Source organism: Ovis canadensis, chromosome 6, assembly GCF_042477335.2.
Source record: "Ovis canadensis isolate MfBH-ARS-UI-01 breed Bighorn chromosome 6, ARS-UI_OviCan_v2, whole genome shotgun sequence".
In the NCBI taxonomy this organism is placed as follows: Eukaryota; Metazoa; Chordata; class Mammalia; order Artiodactyla; family Bovidae; genus Ovis; species Ovis canadensis.
In genome coordinates, this window is record NC_091250.1 from 15430886 (window position 1) to 15450527 (window position 19642).

The 19642-nt window shown below is 34.9% G+C and overlaps 2 pseudogenes; both read left to right on the forward strand.

Annotated features, from left to right (window-relative positions):
- Positions 1-3862: 3862 nt before the first annotated feature.
- LOC138442850 (olfactory receptor 4P4-like) lies at positions 3863-6079 on the forward strand (annotated as a pseudogene).
- Positions 6080-16930: 10851 nt separating this feature from the next.
- On the forward strand, positions 16931-18123 carry LOC138442851 (olfactory receptor 4P4-like; annotated as a pseudogene).
- The last annotated feature ends 1519 nt before the right edge of the window (positions 18124-19642 follow it).

Genomic DNA, 19642 nt, shown 5'->3' on the forward strand with positions numbered 1-19642 from the left:
GCAAAATTCTTGATCAAACTGAAACAAACCTGATAGCCACTCAGAACTTTTGGCAGTTTATTACTCATAGCACCTGGATTTTGGAAAGTGTCCAAGTGTTAGTCATTCAGTCTTGTCTGACTCTTTGTGAACTCAAGGACTATAGCCTGCCAGACTCCTCTGTCTATTGAATTATCCAGGCAAGAATACTGAAATGGGTTGTCATCCCTTCTCCAAGGTATCTTTCTGACCTAGGGATCAAACCCAGGTCTCCCACATTGCAGGCGGATTCTTTACGACCTGAGCCCCATCAAACATGTGCTAGGCTAATTATATCGTCTTTCTATTTATTCTATATAATTTCATTCTAAAGCCTATAACTTCTTTGGCAGTATATGATAATTTGTTTACTGTAAAATGATTTATCATGCCTTAATTTTAATGGTGCATTACATGTAAACAAGGTTCTTACTAAAATAATACACAGTTAAAACATTTTCTAATAATTGGCAGTGAATATCATTGTGCACTATTTTTATGTTTATATGCATTCCTTCATATTACCATTAAGACATATACTAGATTATGCTTCAATATCTACAGTCATGAAAATATCAAAATCTGGCATCTCACAGTAGACTAGTCTGACCTGAATTAACTAAGGTAAGTTTATACCATGCTACATTTTGATACATTAAAGAAAAATTTGAGTATGCAGTGGAAGTTTTAAGTTTAAGAACTTCTTCAGTTCAGTTTACTTCAGTCGCTCAGTCGTGTCTGACTCTTTGCAACCCCATGAATCGCAGCATGCCAGGCCTCCCTGTCTATCACCAAATCCCGGAGTTCACTCAAACTCACGTCCATCGAGTCGGTGATGCCAGCCAGCCATCTTATCCTCTGACATCCCCTTTTCCTCCTGCCCCCAATCCCTCCCAGCATCAGAGTCTTTTCCAATGAGTCAAATCTTTGCATGAGGTGGCCAAAGTACTGGAGTTTCAGCTTTAGCATTATTCCTTCCAAAGAAATCCCAGGGCTAATCTCCTTCAGTATGGACTGGTTGGATCTCCTCACAGTCCAAGGGATTCTCAAGAGTCTTCTCCTAAACCACAGTTCAAAAGCATCAATACTTCAGCGCTCAGCTTTCTTTATACTCCAACTCTCACATCCATACATGAACACTGGAAAAACAATAGCCTTGACTAGATGAACCTTTGTTGGCAAGGTAATGTCTCTGCTTTTGAATATGCTATCTAGGTCGGTTATAACTTTCCTTCCAAGCAGTGTCTTTTAATTTCATGGCTGCAGTCATCATCTGCAGTGATTTTGGAGCCCCCCAAAATAAAGTCTGACACTGTTTCCACTGTTTCTCCATCTATTTCCCAATTTTTACCCTTATGCTAATAACATAACAGAAAGGGCACTAGAATTTTTATTCAGTACTACCTAAGAATAAAGTAAATTGATGACAATATTTTATAGTGCAAAAGATTAGGTTAGTGAATAGAATTAAATATTCCTTATGAGAAACAATCTTATTAAACTAGCTTAAATGTTTTCACTAACATAGAGCTAAATTAAAGTTTACCTCATCATAGTTATCATTTGCATGTTGTGAATTTTTTCATTTTTGTCTTTATTTTTCCATTCGACTTTGCATAAATGTACATGACAATTCTGTGTTTCTAAACCAATCAGACAAAGAGGAAAGACTATAAAAGGAAAATCTGTTTTAAATATCACATTGTCACTGGTTTATTTCAAATCACCTCATGCACTCCTCATTAGAAATCTGAATTCTGGCATGATATCATAGGTATAAGATGAATAAGATGAGGTTTAAAAAGAGTAAGCAGTTAGCTCAAGGGTGACACTGGTCAGTTTTTGTGTTTGTTTGTTTATAGCCATTCCTTAACATTACTGCCTCTTTCCCTGTCACCACTGCTGTGTGTATTCAGAGATTGCCAAATACTCTTTATTTCATCCATTTTGACAAATTTCTACTTGGGAGTTTTCCTTAATATCTCTGTGGTCAGAACAGAGAATTGACAATAATTCTCCTCATCTGAGCTTTCCCTTTCCCTTTTCCCCTCAATTAATAGTAAGATCAGATTAGTTAGTTAGTTAATCACTCAGTAGAGTCTAACTCTGAGACTTCATGGACTATAGCAAGCCAGGCCTCCCTGTCCATCACCAGCTCCTGCAGCTTACTTAAACTCATGTCCATAGAGTCAGTGATGACATCCAACCATCTCATTCTCTGTTGTCCCCTTATCCTCCTGCCTTCAGTCTTTCCCAGCATCAGGGTTTTTTTCCAAGGAGTCAGCTCTTCACATGAGGTGGCCAAAGTATTGGAATCTCAGCTTCGATATCAGTCCTTCCAATGAATATTCAGTACTGATTTCCTTTAGGATGGACTGCTTGGATCGCCTTGCAATCCAAGGGACTCTCAAGAGTCTTCTCCAGTATCACAGTTCAGAAGCATCAATTCTTTGGTGTTCAGACTTCTTTACGGGTCAACTCTCACACCCATACATGACTACTGGAAAAATTTCCAGTAAATTAAAAAAAAAAAAAGTGTATGGAATACATGTTTGCATTAACTATCCCATTCTCTTTACACATGTAAATATTCAGAAAACAAATTGGTGTCTAATAACTCATCACCATGCATTTTTTTTTCTACTCAGATAAGAATTCAAGAGTGCTTTCACTGTTTTCCTGCATTTCTCTCAGCTCTCAAGCATGACTTGAAGCCCCGGATGAGGAATAATCAGAACATTTGTCTCTGAACATTCATAGTGGTTGTTCCTTCAGGAATGGCTTCCCTTTAGCTACCTTTGTTCTCTTATTTGTTCCTTATGTAATTATATTATTCTCCAACATTGAGAAGTTAGTTAGATTCTGTTTTGTTGTTGTTGTTGTTTGTTTGTTTTAAATTTGAGAGTTGATTTTTATTTCTATCTTTTTATTTGGCCACATCAGATCTTATTTTTGTCAGTGTAAACTTTGCTGCAGCATTCAGGATCTTTTCATTGAGGCACACAAGTATCCCTCACTATGGTGTGCAGGTTCAGTAGCAGCTGTTGCTATCCCACATAAAAATTTGTTTGTTTATAGCCATGTTGCTATCTCACATAAAAATTTTCAATTATCATTAGTTAAGTTTAACTGGAAAACATTCTGTGGTTGATAATTATCCTTAAAGTAGAAACAAACTGAAAATGTCTCCTTTGAAAATTTAGACTTTTGAATAGTTTAAAATAGAGTTGATGTTCCACATTACAGATATTTTAAATGTCTGCCTGTTAATTCTATGGCATGTATAAGAGTTTCCAAGACTGTAAAACACATAGGTATTGATTTTGACAGTTAATATGTTATAGCCATGCTTTCTGGGAAACAAGCTCACTCAGAAGGACAATGCAGATAGTGGAGTGCAGTTTATTACACCAGAGAGCCCAGGGCAGAGTCTCCTCTTGGCCAAGGACTCTGGCCAGCATTAGTGAAAATCTTTTATACCCCATGTGTACATATCCGAACCCACCACCTCAATTTCCTTGGGACTTACATTAAACAAAAGGGTAAATACAATCGCAATAACCCCATTATTCAAATGTTATCAACTGTTAGGTGTTCAAACATTTAATAATTAATAAGCCTGAGGTTACACTCCAACAGATACAGAAAGCATTTATGACCTGTCCGGAGGCAAGGGTGATTAGAGTATGTTTTCTCTTAGGCAATGAGTAACCTGGATGTGATCTTCAAGATTCCCCTGTCCAGAGAGGGTCTTATCCTTCTATTGTAGTTTCCATAGGTACTAAGCAGAGTCCAGAGTTCATTGGCGAGGTGGCTGAGATTGATCAGCAAGAACAGGCCTAAGATGGGGTCTAGGCCTATGAATTCCTTCTTCAAGTAGAGTTGATGGTTTCAATATATCCTTGCTATGAAAGAATTCTTTGTAGACATCTGGGGCACAGATTTGTTTGTAACATCAGATGCAGACTAAGGTAGGTGTACTAGCTTTTGCAAACCTACTTAGGACAGCTGATTCATCATCAATGGGTGAGACACTCATGGTGCATTGTCTCTAGCCTTTATTTTGCTCAGTTTAATGTCTTTAACATTTGTGTTAGTTACATAATATGTATAACTATGAATTAATTAATTTATTAATATCAATGCCTCAAATACCACCATGTGTATCCGACCACAAAGTTTGTCCAAAGTTGTCTTCTGTATTATCTCTTTTTATTTACAACAGTTTTTTAGATTGTAAATAAAACATAACCAATTTCTAGCGAAAGTCATGGCATATGCTAAATTCAAATATATGTGGATAGTTTATTTCATCTATGTTTTAATGATTGCCATCACAAACTTCAATGACAGTAATATTTTTAATTGCCTTTCACTTGAATTATAAATAGGATAAATTGATTTCTTAATTTTTTCACAATATCCATCATTAAATGCATTCTTTCTTTTGCTGAGTAGTGCTCAAACATTCTTTACTTTCTAATATTATAACAATCACTCTGGTTTAGCATGATTCATTTGCAACATTTTCTCATATAAGCCATAAACAGCACACTCTGTAAGAATTTTCCAGTTTAGGTTGGGATGCTTAAATACATTTGCATTTCCTGATGAGTCAGTCCCAGATAATTCAGAAAATTTGGACAAATATATTAGAAAAAGGAAGGTCAATTTTATGTATTTGATATATATATATATTTAAAATATGTGGAAAAGCACTTTTTTACTTTGGTCAATTAAAAATCTTGTTAGCTAGATAATATAATTGATAGTCAAATATGTTTCGATTTTCAAAATATTATTTAAATGTTTAAAATCATTACTGAAAAGATAAAATTCAGTAAAATAATTATTTCAATTACAAAAATTGTCCACAGTAGGTTTATAAAATAAAAAGCAATTAAAAATAAAGCAGCTTAATTCAATAAGTTGAGAATAATATTACATTAATGACAAACTAGTTTTTAGTAAAGTTTATAATTTTGTGTTCATATTGTTAATTTTCACCAAATTTATGTTTTGTTTGTTCTGATTTTTTTTTTCAGATACCTAATTCATTTGTATATAATATATAACAAACTCACATATATAGAAAACCAGAGAAACATCTCCGAATTCATCTTCCTGGGACTTTCTTATGACCAGAATATACAAACATTTTGCTTTGTGCTCTTTTTATTCTGCTATGTTATCCTGTTGGTAGGGAATCTTCTGATCCTTGTGTCCATTTTAGGCAATCCTCTTTTTAACCAACCAATGTAGTATTTCTTCAGTCACTTATCATTCATAGACATTTGCTATACCTCTAGTATTATAACCAAACTAATTGGTGATCTACTAGGGGGGACAAAAAACATTTCTTATGATAATTGCATGTTACAGATTTTTACAATGCATTTTTCTGGCAGTATTGAGGTCTTCATTCTTACTGCCATGGCTTTTGATTGCTGCATTGCCATTTGTAAACCTTTTCATTATATGATTATCATGGACAGGATAAAATGTAATCTTCTAGTCTTGGCTACTTGGCCTGGTGGGGCTGTCCATTTTTTTCCTCAATTATCAATGATAATCTAGTTGCCTTTTGTGGTTCTAATGAAAATAATCACTACTTTTGTGATATCTTTCCTATGTTTAAAATTGCTTGTGCTGATACCTACATCACTGGTGTCCTTCTGGTTGTCAATTCAGGAATGGTTTCCTTATTTAATTTTATTGTCTTATTAGTTTCTTATGTCATCATATTATTCACCTTAAGAAATTACTCAGCTGAGGGAAGATGCAAAGCCTTCTCTACTTGTGGGTCTCATATTACAGTAGTCATCTAATTTTTTGGACCTTCAAACTTTGGTTACCTTAGACCTTAGACCTCTTACCTTACACTGAGGATAAGGTATTTGCACTATTTTACACTATCATTGCCCCTATGTTCAATCCTTTAATCTATACACTGAGAAATACTGAGATGAAAAATGCTATGAGGAAAATTTGGTGTCAAAGCTTATTTTCTTTTTTTTTTTTTTCAAAGCTTATTTTCAAAGAAAGCACACGATTAATGTGAAGAAGCTTGTATGTAAGCAATTTTTATAAAAGAAAAGGGATTTCATAGATTTTATATTCTACCATCATTTGAATGGAATTATTGAGAACAGAAGTTTAGAAACTTAAAATCAAAACCAGTACTAAATTTGTGCATACCAAAATAGCTGGAAGTTTGATCAGTTTTTGCAGTTTTATGGTGGTTTAGACATAGTTACCTGCAAGGGGAAAAAAAAAAAAAAACTGGCTCAAAACAAATAAAACAATTCTATATTGATCCTTGACTATTAAGATTAAAATATTTTAAATTATGCTTATTTTAAAAACTCTGGGCTTATGGACCAGACCATATGATGGCTCATATTATATGGCAGTAGAAAAGTTGAAATATGAGATAAAATTATATCCATAGATTTGTGAAAAAATATTCACATGCATATCTTTTATTAGCACTCAGAAATCAGTAATATAACAAAAGATCAGTACAGCAGACTCTGTTTTAACTTGCTTCCAAATGGTCACTTGACTTCACATTAAAAAATAATAAAATCTAGTAAAGACAAACTAAGAATCAGTAATTCAGGAAGATTAAAACCACAATTAATATTTTCCACCTATAGATCAGAATATAAAGCATTTCCCATAAAATTACAGAAATGATTAATAAAAAAACTGTAGGTGTTAACAAACCCTTAATTGTCTAAAATGATAAGTAATTGGCTCATGATTGGATTGGCGCTCAAAGATCTTTCATACTACAATGAGGGGGGAAAAGCTAGCAAAAGACAAATAATATCCAATTAAAATCAATAAAAGAAACAAATGAGTGCATTTTTTGTAGTACATGGATATTAATGGCAACTTTATTGTTAATTTTCAAATCTTGTAGGTAACTAGGATGACCTTCTGTAGATGGATAGATAAACTGTGGTACTTCTAGACAATTGAATACTATTCATCACTACAGTAAACTGAAATGCATTCAGTTCAGTTGCTCAGTCATGTCAGACTGTTTGTGACCCCATGAACTACAGCATGCCAGGCTTCCCTGTCCATCAACAACTCCAAGAGTTTACCCAAACTCATGTCCATTGAGTCGGTGATGCCATCCAACTATCTCATCCTCTATCGTCCCCTTTTCCACCTGCCCTCAATCTTTCCCAGCATCAGGGTCTTTTCCAATGAGTCAGCTTTTCACATCAGGTGGCCAAAGTATTCGAGTTACAGCCTCAACATCAGTCCTTCCAATGAACACCCAGGACTGATTTTCTTTAGGATGGACTAGTTAGATCTCCCTGCAGTCCAAGGGACTCTCAAGAGTCTTCTCCAACACCACAGTTCAAAAACATCAATTCTTTGGCGGTTACCTTTCTTTATAGTCCGACTCTCACATCCATACATGACTTCGGGAAAAATCATAGCCTTGACTAGACAGACCTTTGTTGGCAAAGTAATGTCTCTGCTTTTTAATATGCTGTCTAGGTTGGTCATAACCTTTCCTTCCAAGGAGTAAGCCTCTTTTAATTTCATTCCTGCAGCCACCATCTGCATTGATTTTTGAGCCCAAGAAAATAAAGTCTCTCACTGTTTCCCGATCTATTTGCCATGATGGGGCCAGATGCCATGATCTTCATTTTTTGCCAACTTTTTCACTCTTCTCTTTCACCTTCATCAGGAAATTCTTTAGTTTCTCTTTGCTTTCTGCCATAAGGGTGGTGTCATCTGCGTATCTGAGGTTACTGATATTTCTCCCAGCATTCTTGATTCCAGCTTGTGCTTCATCCAGGCCAGCATTTTCCACGATATATTTTGTGTCTAAGCTAATGTCATGATGTATGTCAAAACCCATAAACTGTATAAAACCTATAATGAACCCTAACGTAAACTGTGAATTTTGTGTGATGAAGTTGTGTCAATGTGGATTCCTTTGAATGTAAAAATATACCCCTCTGGTGGGAGAGGTAGTCCTTGTGTGAGGATAGGGGTATATGGTTTTGCTAAATAGCCTTACAAACTAAAACTAAAACTGCCTTACAAAGTAAAATTCATTAGTTAAAAATATACATTATGTCAAATAGATACATCAACTTATCTTGAAACTAGAATGAAGAAGAGAATTCTGAGAAAGTTTTTATAGATAAACCAGAAAAGAATTTTATGAAAGTCATTTGAGCATGCTTAATAGGGTTTAAATAACGATCTTAAAAAAAAAAAAAAAAGGAATGGCAAATACCATTAGAGAGAAAACACTAACAGGTTTTTATGAAAAGGAAAATAAAGTATTGAAAATACTTTAGAATGTATAAATGCAGTAAAACTAAAAATAAAACTACCATACGATCCAGCAATTATCCATATATATAAATATATACATATGCATATATACATATATACATATATATGTATATGTATATGTATATGTATATGTATATGTATATGGAAAACACTGACAGATTTTATTTTCTTGGGCTCCAAAATCACTGCAATGGTGACTGCAGCCATGAAATTAAAGGATACTTGCCATATATATATATATAAGAAATCACACACACTAATTGAAAAAAAGTATATTCACCTCATTTTTCAATGAAATGTAATTAAAAGATGCTTGCTCCCTGGAAGAAAAGCTATGACCAACTTAGACAACTTATTAAAAAGCAGAGACATCACTTTGCCAACAATGACCCATATAGTCAAAGCTATAGCTTTTCCAAAGAAAGCTGAACGCTGATGAATTGATACTTTTGAAATATGGTGTTGGAGAAGACTCTTGAGAGTCCCTTGCACAGCAAGAAGATCAAACCAGTCAATTCTACATGAGATCAACCCTGATGCTGAAGCACCGATACTTTGGCTATGTGAATGTGATATGAAGAGCCAGCTCATTGGCAAAGACCCTAATACTGGGAAAGATTAAAGGCAGGAGTAGAAGTGGACACCAGAGGATGAGGTGATTGGATGGCATCACTGACTCAATGGACATGAATTTGAGCAAACTCTGGGAGACAGTGAAGGACAGGAAAGCCTGGTGTGCTGAATTTCACATGGTTGCAAATACTTGGACATGACTTAGCAACTGAACAACAACAACAGTGTTCAATAGCAGCATTATTATAATTTCCAAGGAAGCAGCCTAAGTGTCTATTACCAGATGAATTGATAAAGAAGACGTGATGCATGTGTGCGCGTGCGCGCGCGCGCACACACACACACACACACACACACAGAGGAATACTACTCAGTCATAAAAAGAGAATGATATATATTACCACTTTCAGGAACATGGATAGACCTGGAGGGCGTTATGCTAAGTGAAATAAATCAGACAGAGAAAGATAAATACTCTATGATATATCTTAAATGTGAAATCTAAAAGCTATGACAAACTAGTGAATATAGCATAAAAAAGTAGACTCACAGATATAGAGAGAAAACTAATAGTTTTTTGGGGGATGGCAAAATAAGGGTGAAGGAATGGGATGTATAAACTATTGGGTGCAAGATAGGTTAAGGGATGTATTGTAAAAGATGGAGAATATAGCCATGACTTTGTAAATGAAAGTAACCTTTAAAATTGTATAAAAAGTAAAAATTCCAAGAGTCACAATCATTCTAAAGATGCTATATAAGGAAGTATGCATGTGTGTGCTAAGTTGCTTCAGTTGTGTCTGATTCTTTGCGACCATATAGACTATAGTTGACCAGGCTCCTTTGTCTATGGGATTCTCCAGGCAAGAATAGTAGAATGAGTTGCCATGCCCTCCTCCAGAGGACTTACCAACTCAGGGATCAACTTGTGTCTCTTGCATCTCCTGCATTGGCAAGCAGGTTCTTTACCAACGGCAGCACTGGGGAAGCCCACAGGGAATTATAAAGGATGGAAAAAATGATAACAAAGGTAACATTAACTATTAGTTTTTAAAGCAGAGAGGAACTGCACAACTTAGCATCCCCAAAATTCCTAATAAATAATCAAATTATCTCCAGATTTGGGAATTCCCTGGTGGCTCACTGGTAAAGAATCCACCTGCCAAACAGGAGATGCAGATTCAGTCTCTGGGTTGGTTGGGAAGAACCCCTAGAGAAGGAAATGGCAACCCACTCCAGTAGTCTTACCTAGGAAATTTCATGGACAGAGGAGCCTGGCGGGCTACAGTCCATGAGGCTACAGAGTCCAATGACTTAGTGATTAAACAATGGCAAAACTGGCAGTCCAGTGGTTAATACTCAGCATTTTCACTGTCGGGTCCCTGAGTTCAATCACTGGTCAGAGAACAAAGATTCCTGAAACTGGCAGTGTGGCCGGCAACAACAACTAAATAAAAATAAACAATCTCAAATCCAAGAATGTTTAAGGAAAGTGTTATTGTTGTCATTACTATATTTTTAAATTTTCAATGATTTTTTTACTTTGCTGCACTGGGTCTTCACTGCTGCATCCTGGCTTTCTCCAGTTATGGTAAGTATGGCTACTCTTTGCTGGGGTGCACAGGCTTCTGATTGTGGTCGCTTCTCTTGCTCTATAGCACTAGCTCTGGGGCTTGTGGGTTCAATAGTCATAGAATAGGGACTTTGATTGCTCTGCAGCATGTGAAATCTTCCCATACCAAGGACTGAACCCAGGTACCCTGCCTTGGCAGGCAGATTCCTATCCACTGTACCACTAGGGAAATTATGTTATTGTTTTTTTTTTTTTTTAATCGCCAAATTTAATTTTAGTCATGTTCAATGATGCTTACTTTTCACTTTCATGCATTCGAGAAAGAAATGGCAGCCCACTCCAGTTTTCTTGCCTGGAGAATCCCAGGGACAGCGGAGCCTGGTGTGCTGCCATCTATGGAGTCACATAGAGTCGGACAAGACTGAAGCGACTTAGCATGATGCTTACTAAGCTGAACAGAACCAAACAAAACTGTCAGTAACAGTGAAATAGAAGTTGAGTTAATTAATAGAATTATTTCAAAGGACTATCTGTTCAGCTCAGTTCAGACCCTCAGTCATGTCAGACTCTTTGCAAACCCATGGACTGCAGCACGCCAGGCCTCCCTGTCCATCACCAACTCCCAGAGTTTGCTCAAACTCATGTCCATTGAGTCAGTGATGCCATCCAACCATCCTGTCCTCTGATATCCCCTTCTCCCACCCCCAATCTTTCCCAGCATCAGGGTCTTTTCAAATGAGTCAGTTCTTCACAACAAGTGGCCAAACTATTGGAGTTTCAGCTTCAGCACCAGTCCTTCCAATGAATATTCAGGTTTGATTTCTTTTAGGATGGGCTAATTGGATCTACTTGCAGTCCAAAAGACTCTCAAAAATCTTCTCAAACACCATACTTCAAAAGCATTAATTTTTCAGTGCTCAATTTTCTTTACAGTCCAACTCTCACATCCATAATGACTACTGGAAAAACCACAGCCTTGGCTGGATGGACCTTTGTTGCCATCTTTAAAAGGTAATTAATTGTTTTCATTGTCATATTTCCCTTAATAGTATGAATTTATATTTATAGAGCATTATTAGTGATCAAAATTCTTATTTGAAACAGTATTGACCTAGCACTAAAAACATTTCCTGATACAATTTTAAACACAAATTCCACTAAATGAGACTTGAGTCTTTACAAAAACATTTTACAGAAATTACTTAGTACTTCTTGTAGTGTCTGTCAGGAGTAATAGGTTGACAGTATTTTTCAAATTGAAGCATATTGACATATAACTACATAATTAATTTTTAGTGCATAACATTATATATATATATATATAATATATATATATATAAGTGATCACCAAAATAAGCCATTTCGATTCATCACCTGACAAATTTGAAATTTTTTCTTGTTATAGTAATGTCCAATATTTACTTTCTTAGCAACTTGCAAATGTAAAATATAGTATTATTAACTAAAACCATCATTCTATACATCACATATCCAGGAAGGATTTATCTATTTTATAAATAAATTTGATAACTGCAACTTTGGACCTTTTGACTCTCTTCACACATTTTGTCATGCCCCTTCCACCCATCTCTGGCAATCAGTAATCTATTCTCTGAATCTATGAATTCAGGTTTGTTTGCTTTTCTTTCTTTCTTTTTTTTGTTAAGATTTCACATATAAGTAAAATTATATTTGTCTTTCTGTGTCTGTCTTACTTCTTTTATTATAATGCTCTCAAGTTCCATCTATGTCATTAAAATGGTAACATTTCTTTCTCTTGTATATGCATATACACATACATGCATATATCACATTTTCTTTATCCATTCCTCTGACAGTGGACACTTAGGTAGTTTCATGTTGTGGTTATTGTGAATAATGCTGCAGTGAGAATGGGAATCATATATCTCTTTGATGTAGCAATTACATTCACATTTTCTTTATATTCAGTCCAGCATACCATGTTTCATTTAGTATTCTCTCTCTGCATCATTATTGCTCCTATGTTCAATTTCTTTATCTGTATGCTGAGGGATATAAAGATGAAAAATGCTGTAAGAAGAGCTTAGTGTTAAACATTCTAATCACATCGTAACAACTGTTGCTGCTGCTGCTAAGTCACTTCAGTCGTGTCTGACTCTGTGACCTCATAGACGGCAGCCCACCAGGCTCCCCCTGTCCCTGGGATTCTCCAGGCAAGAATACTGGAGTGGGTTGCCATTGCCTTCTCTGCATCTTAACAACAACAACAAAAAAGGTGGGGTGAGGGACAGCTAGATGAGATATATGTGGAATCAGAGAACAATAAATTATTTCACAGATTAATTATTCCACCAGTACTGTTTTATAAAGTGACATAAATAGGACTTCTAGATTAAAAATGGCTACTAAACAAACACCAATTCTACTTACAAAAAAATTGAATTGAAAATGTAGTTAATTTTGTTGGATTTTGAGATGATGTGATCAGGCTTATATGCCTAAAAATCATCTGGATTATAGTAATTAAGTCACTACTATATTAAAATGAATGCTATAATGAAAAAAGAAAAAAATAAGAGGAAAGTTAGGTTTAGTGCTTTCTGTATCATCATCATCAAAGACTACTGTAACTTCTATCTCTTGAGGATCACTTCTTAAAATACTTTTCTACACCCCAGTTTCTTCATCTGTGCAATGGAGCTGATAAGCATTATCTATCTCTTAGGGTTGATATAAAGATTAATAAGCTAAATCTCATCAGTTGGCTCGTACTTTACAGATGGTAAATATTTGCTATTATTAATGAGGCTCACAGAGCAGAGCAGAAGCAAGCATTAGTTTTGTATATAGATGTAAAAAGAGGAAAAGCTGTTGAAAAATTATGAGAGCAAAATTACACAACGCTCAACTCCACTGTTGACAAATTAGTCTAATAAGTTTTTGAAACCTAGAAAGATATGAAAGAAAGTACTATATATGTGTATTTTCCAGAAAAATTCATCTTAACTGGAAGTACATTAAAGAACATTCATTTTGCCCCTCTGGAGACAAAGATTAAAACACTACATGAGGATGGATGAAAATTATTTCTTAACAGAAGGTCTGACTACAGGTTTCCTCATGTAACAGCAAGGAGAAAAGAAACTCGAATTGCATACATAACAGATCTCAGTCATTAAGGGATTCTAACTTGCTGCAGGTTTACCTCTTTTGCAGGGCATTTATAGTCCACTTCTATAACGTGATAACTATAAGTTGCTCTATAAGTTGTTCTATAAGTTGCTCTGATAACTTAGATCTAAAAGGACACTGGTGAGTGGATTATTTGGTAACATACACATAATTATTTTTGCTGTTTAGTCACTAAGCCATGCCTGAATCTTTGCGACCCCATGGACTGTAGCCTGTTAAGCTCCTCTTTCCATGGGATTTCCAGGCAAGAATTCTGGACTGGGTTTTCATTTCCTTCTCCAGGGGATCTACCTTATGGAGAAATCAAACCTACATCTCCTGCATTGGCAGGTGGATTCTTTACCACTGAGCCACCTGGGAAACCCAATATACATAATTAACTTGAACTAAGTAAGCAACCTTTTGGGAAGAAATATAGGTACCTTTAGGATATAAAGTTTACTTAAAACTTTACAGAATTTTTGCCTAAACCCCTAAGGAATGATGTTGTAATATAAACACAGAATCTATAAAACTCCATTTGACTAGTTTTGGATAAAATAATACTCTTCTTACCCTCAAGCTTTTTTCTGTGGAATAAACCCCCATTATTTATTTGATTTGATGGTGTTTAGGGAACAGTAGTTACTAAGATTATGTAAATGTTGTACTATTTATTTACAGATGGGGGAAATTAGAAAATGAAACTCAGCAGTAGCATTCAAGTTGGAAACTTGAAAGGAAATCACTTGAGCCGTTAAAGGATGACTCTCATTTCAATGAAGACAGGACAGAACTATACAAGAAGGATAGATTAAAAATAAGTGCTGAGGAAAATATGAGTAAATTATGTCTTTTTCTTCCTTGCCAGGAGTTTCCATAAACATGTGGTATTTCTCACAATATATTTTTAACTACTGGGTTAAGAAAATATTAATTGACTGTTGCTTTTAAAATATGCTTTATTGTGAATTCTATAGCCTAGGAAATTTTTTGATTAAAGGACAAGGAAATTCAAGGAAGATTTGAGAGTAAACTGAGGGTGGATTAACAGATTCTGGAAAAATAAGATCAAAGTCATAAAATAATACTGCAGGATGACTGCATATATATATAAAAAGTACACGTTGTTATAACTCAAGGGAGAAGGTCAGTAAAATATTAAGCAATATTAAGCTAATTTTTATTCTGAAAAGACATAATAGTGGAAAGGACTATTAGAACAAAGAAGATAATTTCTTCATTTCACAGAGCCAGGTGTTTTCAACTTAACAGATATAAGAAGTGGCAACGTTAGGACATGCTCCTAAATACAATTCTCCTGCCTATTATTTTACATGGTTAAGAGTTGAGATGCACTTAGTGCTCACTCTTGAAATAATATGAAATTGCTTCCTACAGAAGAAGATGAACTGTATGATTGTTACATTTTTGAGTGGCTTATTTATGACAATTCAGAGCTGACTTGGTTTGTGGTTTCTCATAGAGACTTTAGCCTAACTATGTTCTGTGTTCCATTTACACATTTTTTTTTAAATTTAAGTTTTTGTGACTAGAATGGAACAATGATTGATTCAGAAGGCATCATAGTTTTATCTAGAAGGTTTAAGAAATCTATGCAAACTTCAGAGTTGGGTGAAGTGGGGTTAATGTTAAATCTATCTTGTTGGTTTGCTTTTTTTTTAATTTATCCTTTTTGAAACATTGCAAAACAGGCAATGGAGTCAGAAAATTTAAGCTATAAACCTTAGTTTGCTGCATATTAGATATGTTATTATATACAAATTATTTAACCTCTGAACATTATTTTTGTGTACATTTATTTCAACACAATCATCTTGCCATGTGTACACTACTTTATGCTTTTTTTTTTTTAAATCTTTCTCACCTGTAATCAAAATTGACCCAGAGTCAATCTGAATTCTAAAGAATATTTCTTGGGGGTTTAAAAAAAGAAAAATATTAAATATATTTACTACCCTGCAAAATTTATGTCTGAATTTAGTGTCTTAGTTAAGACATATAATGAGGGATACCCCAAAAATATAATGAATGATTAGATTGTAATCATTATTTTTAAAGACATTAAAAGATATGAAGTTAGTCATAGTACTCCTATGTCAATGAGGAAGATGAATCAAGGAAGAATGTCAGGTAAGAAATTAAGCATAGCTGTAGCTTTCTCGATAAAAAGACAGCAAACCTTCAAGGAAAATTTTTAGTAAACGTGATGAATTCAAATTGATGAATTGGCTTTCCTGAGATTATTCCTAATTTTCCTTTTGATAGAAATTTAAAATTATATAAATGCCTAAATACGCTTTAGTCATGATAAAGGACATATTTGAAGTATATAGTGAATGCTTCAAGCTAGTAGTATATTCAACATTATTATTTTATTCAAATTGAAATGAACAGCCTTTCTATTTACTGGCTAATAACCTTGGTCTGATCTGAGGACTGATCAGAAGCTACTTCTCAATAAATTTGTCTTTAAACAAATTCCTAAAATTAGTTTATTTTAATTTAGCAAAAACTCTTAAAATTCTGCTATGGAAACAAATTTTATTTATTTTAAAATTCTATCTCTATTACAATGCAGTTATTCACCATGTAGGTAACAATGTAACTTAAACAATAATAGGAAGAATTGAACAGGAAATCTAAACAGAAATTGATCAAGAAGCCAAGTATGAGGTTGATTATGAAAACATATAGTATGAAAATGCCAACACCATGAAGACATCTGAAAAGAATTTATCCTAGTTTATTTTTATTATTCATTATTTTAAAAGTTTTTGACGGAGAACATTGTTAACCAATCACTGTCATCTTTTCAGAAGCATTAAAAACTCTATTGTGGATTGATAAAAGACATTCATGTCAACTAACACATATGCTGATCACAATTTGCTAGAAGAACTAACAGAAATCATTAATATATTAATCTGTACATATTAATACAGATTCTTATTAGAGAGTATTTTGATTACCTGATTTTTATTCAGAGACACGTAAATGAGTCCTATTAAACCTGTTAATAATTAGTGCCTTTAAAATCATAGGATCATTACTCTTCTCAATAAGCATTTCTAAATATTGGTTCATGAATTATTGCAGGTGATTTATATGGTCCATCTACACTAATCATGGAAAAAATGCAATAATGTCACTGTATTTGTTCTTTTGGGACTTTCCAAAAACAAGATCACTGAAATCCTTCGCTTCATCTTATTTTTATTTTGCTACATTGCTATTTAGATAGTAAATGTGCTCATCATGATTTCTATCACCTGCAGTCAGCTCATTGAGCAACGCATGTATTTTTTCTTTAATTACCTTTCACTCTGTGACCTGTGCTCCACATCTACTGTTGACACTTAAGCTAATTGACTTACTGGCAGAAAGGAAGATCATTTCCTATAGGAACTGCATGGCACAGCTCTTTAGCATGCATTTCTTGGAAGCATTGAGATCTTTATCCTCACAGGGATGGCCTATGACCATTACATGGTCATCTGCAAGCCCCTGCACTACACCGTCGCCATGAGCAGGCAGAGGTATAATGCCATCATCATTGCCTGCTGTACTGGGGTATTTATACACTCTGCAAGTCAGTTTCTTCTCACCATCTTCTAACCCTTCTGTGGCCCCAGTGAGATAGATCACTACTTCTGTGATGTGTAGCCTTTGCTGAAACTGGCCTGCTCGAATACAGGCATGATAGGTTTCTTCCAGTTCCAGTTCAGTCTCTCAGTCGTGTCTGACTCTTTGCGACCCCATGAATCCCAGCATGCCAGACCTCCCTATCTATCACCAACTCCCGGAGTTTACTCAAACTCGCCTCAATCGAGTTGGTGATGCCATTCAGCCATCTCATCCTCGGTCATCCCCTTCTCCTTCTGCCCCCAATCCCTCCCAGCATCAGGGTCTTTTCCAACGAGTCAACTGTTCACATGAGGTGGCCAAAGAATTTGGAGTTTCAGCTTCAGTATCAGTCCTTCCAATGAACACTCAGGACTGATCTCCTTTAGAATGGACTGGTTGGATCTCCTTGCAGTCCAAGGGACTCTCAAGAGTCTTCTCCAACACCACAGTTCAAAAGCATCAATTCTTCGGCATTCAGATAAGTTATTGCTATTTCAGGCCTAGTTGTTTTGGTGACTTTTACTGTCTTGATGCTGTCTAACTTTTTTATATTGTTCGTCTTCAGGGCATATTCCATGGAGAGCCACAGCAAAGATCTCTCCACTGGCAGTTCTCATATCATTGTTGTACCCCTGTTTTTCACACCTGAGTCATTCACTTACATCAGACCAGCCACAACTTTCCCAGAAGATAAAATGTTTGCTCTTTTTTATACCATCATTGTCCCAATATTCAAGCCTCTGATCTACATGCTGAGAAACACGGAGATGAGGAATGCCTTGAGGAAATTTTGGCGTCCTCATGTACTTCTGGAAAGAAAGTAAATTTTCTGAAGCTTTTCTGCATTTCATGAAGAGGTTCCCTGAGACCATGGCTGGAAATAAGACCAATTCTCATCACCTCTGCTTGGAGAGATAAGTAAAAAAACAAACAAACAAACAAACAAACAAAAACAAACAACAGGATATCCTGTCTGTTCTATGTTTTTACACTGGCAGCTCACCTAATTTTAAGCATTATTCTAATTCTCACCCTCCTTCATCTGTCTTAACAATTAAGGACTATGTTTATGAAAACTAGCTAGACTATGTGATAAAAACAAAAAGTTACATCACATATGTAGCATCCTATTGAAAAAAGATAAAATAAATCATGCACATTTTATGCCTTAAAATGTTGAGAAACTGAATAAGACATTACCTTCCATTTTCAAACTTTTATTCGACTATACATGCATGTCACTCATGTATAGTTCATGAACGGTCAAAAACTGAGCAACACCATGCTCAAAAATTGCTCAACAAACTGCTCAAAAATTGAGCAGCAGCCAGATTGAGTCAGAAATTATCAATACACCAGAACTCCACCTTGTACCCCTGTATAATTACAATTTCCCCACAAAATCACTATTTTTATCTTTAAAATCAATTTATATCTATTTTTGTATTCTATGGAAAAGATAGCAATAGAGATCATACTCTTGTGTCCAGTTCTCTATTATTGTGTTTGTAATACTCAGTCATTATGTATTGACTTCTCTGATTGCTTTCATTGATCTACAGCATCTCATTGAATGAATATGTGCCCATTAATTTATCCATTCTTTTGGTGCTAGGCATTTGGGTCATTTCTCACTTAGAGCTATTAAGAGTAGTACTGCTTTAAACATTTTTGAATGTCTTTTGGTGTATATATATCTTCTATTGTTTCTTTTTAATATGTTTTACATTGTAATTTTTAATACTTAAAATTTTAAGATAGTGGTACACACTTGTATTAATAATCTTTGCTAATATATTACTGACATAATCTAAAATATATTAAATTTTTAAATGTCACTAGAAAGACATTAAGGTGGATGCAATAAGAAGTTTAGAAATATGTGAAAGTTCTAAGACTGTTAGCATTCATCACTGGGGTCTGGGGTATATTAAAAAATGCCAATCAAGCTATCAATCACAGATACAAAGAATAAGACTGTTAGAAAGATAGCTTGTACAATGGAGCTTAGGACAAATTCCCAGAATGGAGCGTCAGGTAATGTTTACAAGATTAGCATTTAGGTAATCATCACTGGGAAATATTTACAAATAAGATATTTACTAGAGGAGATGGAGTTGCTTATCATAAGTAAAACTGGAAAATTATTTACTTAGATTCTGAGTAAAAAGAAAAAAATGCATTTCAATGGCCTCTAAATAGCGGCAGTGGTTTCAGGTAAAGAAGGTATAAGCAGGTGATGCCACCCTTAGCACAGAAAGTGAAGAGGAATTAAAAAGCCTCTTGATAATGGTGAAAAAGGAGAGTGAAAAAGCTGGCTTAAAACTCAACACACAAAAAACA